This window comes from Camellia sinensis, chromosome 10 (assembly GCF_055761805.1).
Source record: "Camellia sinensis isolate YWXY chromosome 10, ASM5576180v1, whole genome shotgun sequence".
Classification (NCBI taxonomy): Eukaryota; Viridiplantae; Streptophyta; class Magnoliopsida; order Ericales; family Theaceae; genus Camellia; species Camellia sinensis.
Window position 1 is genome coordinate 130,604,889 of NC_138970.1, and position 5,410 is coordinate 130,610,298.

Here is a 5,410-nt window from a genome sequence, read left to right on the forward strand (position 1 = left end):
TTTAATTAAATATTCGATTCAGTTTAGTAAAATTGAGATTTGATTAATTAGGTCCAAATTGGAGTTAATTAAGTTAATTAAGCTATGAGGATTGAGAATTGTGATTATTATGAATTAAATTTATTTATGAGGCGTCCAATGTGAATATGTAATTTATTGACGGAAATTTTGAGTCTGATCATAAATTGAAGGCCTAAATGATTTAGGAAATCAAACTTGATGGTGTCAATAAGTTTAATTTAATATTTGGAGTTTTTTGGGAGTTTGATTAAAAATCTGATTCAGATTGGTAAAAATTAAATATAATTAATTGGGCCTTAATTGAAGTCAATTAGACTAATTAAATTATGTGAGACTTGTGATTAGTTCTGATTAATTAAATTATGATTAATTAATATTAAGAGGTGATTAATTAAAGTAATATGTAATTAGTAAATTAATCTAATCTTATTTAACTTAATTGAAATATTGGTATGTGTTGAGAGAGTTCTAGAAAGTCTGGGAGTGCACGCGTGTGTACTGGTAACTCAAGTGGATGCAAATCCCTTTGGCTCAAAACATTTGGAGAAGTAAAGAAAAGAGAAGGGAGGAGAGAGCACCGAATGAGAGAGAGAGAGAGAGAGAGAGAGAGAGAGTTCAAATCTTTGTGCTGGAAATGATGAAGAACGGTTAAGGAAAAGCTTGGAAAAGTGCAAGATTGAAGAAGTGTTCAAGATTTTGTCAAGAATTCACCAAATTGAAGATTTAAGGTAAGAAATTAAAGTTCAAATCTTGTAGATAAATCATCTAGAAACTGAAATTAAGAGATAATTAGGTTCAATTTCATGTAATTAAAAAGAAATTAGCAAGAAGATGAAGAAAAACGAGTTAGGGTAATGAATATGGAAATTGATCTCGTAATATCATCAAATTGAGTTTGATTTTGAACACTACGAAGTATTTGAGTTTTATACTTACATGCATCATGGATTTTGAAGACCTTGAGCTATTTCATTTCATATTTTGAAGAGAATGAAGAATAGTCTAATAAAAATTAAGTTTTGGGTTAAAAATTGAGTTAAGATCAAATTCTAAGAGATTAATTTTGTAATTCATCATTTGAGTTTGATTTTTGTTGTTTTTCATGAAATTGAATTCCATATTTACATGCATCATAGAGTTCTACGAATTGATTTCATATTTTGAAATAAGAAGAGCAAAATTTTGGAAAAATTATGAGTTTATGAATAAACGAGCTCAATTTTTAAATTGAATGAGTTTTGATGTAAATGATTTAAAATTAATCATGTTTTCTTGATAATTTCAAAGTGTGTATATTTTTAGACAAGTTATGTATGAACCCAAGTTTTGGAATTATATTTTGAAAGCTTAATTCATGTTTTAGAATTTATGAGTTTGAATTTGGGTTTGATATGAAGTAAATTAATAAAAATATAAAATTAGTTAATTTTGATGTCAATTTCATACATGCAATCGATTTTCTAAGGAGTTTACAACTTTGATTTCTTGTTTTGAAGGAAAATGGAAAAGAGTTTGAAATCAATTTTACGTGATTAAAAAGAAATTGACAAGAAAATGAAGAATTGAAGCTAAACTCAAGATTATGAAAGTTAATTTAAAAATTAATTATTTTGGGGTTTATTTTGAAAGCTATAGTTAAAATAAGCTAACAATCAACAAAAATTAGTTGGTTAAAGAATAAATTATTAAATTAGTAGTAATTGATTAAAAAGCCAAATAAGAAATCGATCTATTTGAAAAAGAAAGATTTAGTAATGAAGAGTATATGAAATGAGAACTCGGTTTATTTGAGTAAGAATAATAAGCATAGTAGAACTTCAGGTTACTTAGACAGAAAAAGACGAGAAATTTAAGTTTGATCAAGAAAGTGATAGTGTTTCGATGTGTATCTGTTATGTATTTGTCTAGATCACGTGCTACGGTCCGTCTGATCTGTCTTTGGAGCTATCTGTGAGTAATAATCTCGTAAAGATATGTTTAATTATAAGTATTTTTTTGCTTATGCGATACTCTGTTTTTGAAATGGTGTTTTTTGTTTAAATGAACGATCATACTATTTTTATGAACTGTATTCGTGGCATCCTTAGTATTTGTTTACTGTTATTGTTACAGAGATCTCTGTCAGTTCCAATTCTTAGAACTTCTGTTTACGGTAATGATGGCCATCATATGTGATTGTTCGGTCTTCATAACCGTTTGTATTGTTCTGCTATTAGATGTACCACGTATAACTACTATGCTTCTGTATGAGATATGGATCTACTAAGCATATGCTTCTGATTTTCTGTTTACTGCTAAAATTGGCCGATTTTGTGACAACCCTGACCTGTGCTTAGCATTAATTCATGATTAAGCAGGTTAAGTAAATGATTGAGATGAAAACCCAAATTGATTATGTGAGTGTGCTGTTTTAATTGCATTTCTATATGTTTGATATAGAACGATCTGTTCACGTTTTAATTTCGAGTCGCGAATTGAAAGCCTTATCGGCGACCGATTCAGAAATTAACTTGACTTGTGTTATATGCTAGTTAGGAATTATAGGATATTATGGTAGGTTTAATTGAAACTCGATTTGGAACAATTAAATTAGAATAAATAATGCTAATTAATTGAGCCTAAGTTAATTACATTTTTTGCCATTGAGTGGGCTCCCTCAAGATCATTGTCTTGTTCCTATTTTTTTTTATATGTTTGACACACCATTCATGTTCCACCTGCTTGCAAAAACTGTGAGGGAGAAAGAGAAGAGTAGGAAGAGAGTGAATAGCTTAAAATTTAGAGGAAATTGGAGAGGATTTGGAAGATTGAGCTACCACACTTGGAAATCCAAGACTTAAGGTAGGAATCCACCCTTTTAATTGTGAATTGAAGTTGTTTAATGCATGGATTCATGGAAATTAGGGGCTAAAGTCAAGAAATAGCTTAAAGAGTGGATTTGAGAATTAATTCATGTATGCATGCCCATATCATTGAATTTTGAGAGTTGTTTTCATGAAAATTTCCACATGCATGTTCATGTTATGGTTGTGCTCTAGAAATTCACGATGTTTCTAAGTTGAATCTGCATTTGATCATACTTTGAAGTATTGGAGTTCATGGAGCTCATGCATGTCATGTTTTTGAATCAATCATAAAGTTGAAGTTGAGTTTGTGTTCAATTGGCATACTTTTGGGCTTTAATTTTATGAAATAGTCTTTAAATCATGTTGTGTTATGAGTCTTTAAGTGTTTTCCAGAATTTTGGCCCAAAAGGATGAGTTTTGGCATATTAAATCCATGGTTTGAGCTTTGGGAGCAAATCTGGAAAACCCAGAATTTGGCTTCTTCGCTCGAGCGACCACCTTTGCTTTTAGAATTTCGCTCGAGCGACGGAATGTTGGCTCGAGCGTAAATTGCAAGCTCTCAGAACTTTAGCGTGTGCAGAAGCACGCTCGAGCGACAAGACTTGCGCTCGAGCGAAGAACTATGTCTCACGCTCGAGCGAGCATCGAGTGGAGATTTTCAGCAACCAGTACTTTTCACATTTTTGCAGATCGCTAAAGCGAAGGAGTCTACGCTTGAGTGACCAATCTGCATGTCCGCTCGAGCGAAGGAAGCCACGCTCGATTGAGACTCCGTTTTCAGTAAGTTTTGAAAAATATTTTTAAGTACATTTTTGCATCCTCATTTCATCCTAGGTATTCCTAGGCCATGTTTAAGGCATCATAATGAGGATAATGATTTAGAACCACACCAAAGCAAAGCAAGTGGCTGAGTTATTAATTTCGGGTGTGTAATTTAGTGTATGTACATTCTGCAACTGTGTAGGTTTGGCACCCAAGGATGCTGATTAGCCTGCCTATAGTCCAGTGATCTGTGAGTAACAATGTTGTAAAGCTATGTTAAATTATAATCATTTTTCTGAATGATTAACTGTACTGCTTTCCGAATGATATTGTTTACTGAATGAATGTTTGTCTTATTTTATGAACTATACTCGTGGCATCCATAGCAACTGACTGTTATTGTTACTGTTACTGCTACTATCACGGTTACTGCTACTATTACAGAGATCTTTGTCAGTTCCTATTCTTGGAACTACCGTTACTGTATTGAGGGCCATCAAATGACTGTTTGGTCTTTAAGACCTACTGTACTATTTTGCTATTGGATGTACCACGTATGACTGCTATGATTCCTAAATCACTGACATGACATGAAACATGAGACACTGATTGAATAACTGATCTACTGGTGCAAATAGCTGTTTGAATTACAGAAAGGACATTCATTCTTAACCCCTTTACACATTTGTTATTCATTGGGTTTTAGCTCACAGTTTATATATATATGTAGGTGGCCAAGCACCGGACCAGAGCTAGAGGCACTGACTTAGACTCATGTTTTGTCAAGCCAAGCATCGTGCTTCATATTGAGGTTCTGAACCTGCACAAGTCACGGCTGTTTTGGGGTGTTTCAGTTTCACCCTTTTTGTCTCTATTAATGTACTGAATGTCTAAGACTTCTGATTGTACAGTTATGGTGTAGGGATTAGGTCCCTAACCTGTATGCTACTTTGTATATGTGTTTTTGGTGTGTAGGCATACATATGGCTATGAATGTGGTTATGTCCATAAAAGTTTTCCCATTTAGGTTATCACAGCTCATTGGACGATGTAAACTATTACTAATTGGCTTCTGCCAGCCCCTTTACATTGCATTACTGTCATTACTGTTAATCAGACCTTTGGTAATTACGGATTATTGGCCGGTTACGACGCTAAACCTACAGGGGCGGGTTTGGGTCATGACAGATTTGGATTACAGTAAGGATATCATTCATAACATCTTTACGTTGTTGTTATTCACTAGGCTCTCGCTCATGTTTTTATATATGTATATAGGTGATCAGGCCCGGGATCAAGAGCATGACCAGGTTTAGAGGCGTTTGCCTGGACTCTGTTTTTGTCAGCCAACCTATGCATCTCCCGTGGAGGTTCTGGATATGTCAAGTGTCAAGGCTATGTAATTAAAGTTTAAGTTTTTGTTTATTCTGTATATAAGGTTAAGTCCCTTTTGTCTCATTTGTATATATATATGATGATGTAGGAATGATGTGATAATATACGTATATAAAAATACAAAATAAAAAAAAAAGTTTAAATATTTTCTGTCTCATGTAAGTCTGCATAGCTCAATGGACGATGTATGTTTGTATTTTGCTTCCGCTAGCCACTCATATTATGTATCTATTTAAGAGACCTTCGATAATCTTAGGATTATTGTCCAGTCATGATGCTAAACCTATAGGGGTGGGTTTGGGTTGTGACATGGTAAATCTATTTTAAGGAAACTGTGGTATCACACAAGTTTCGGTTTGCATCCTTTATCTTTTATTCTTCAAAGT

The 5,410-nt window shown here is 33.2% G+C and overlaps 1 long non-coding RNA gene across 1 annotated transcript; it reads left to right on the plus strand.

Annotated features, from left to right (window-relative positions):
* The first annotated feature begins 483 nt into the window (after positions 1 to 483).
* On the plus strand, positions 484 to 5,181 carry LOC114273105 (uncharacterized). The gene is made up of 4 exons (XR_014342603.1): positions 484 to 749; positions 4,360 to 4,508; positions 4,605 to 4,829; positions 4,908 to 5,181. It is a non-coding gene; the product is annotated as an uncharacterized LOC114273105 (long non-coding RNA).
* Positions 5,182 to 5,410: the final 229 nt, after the last annotated feature.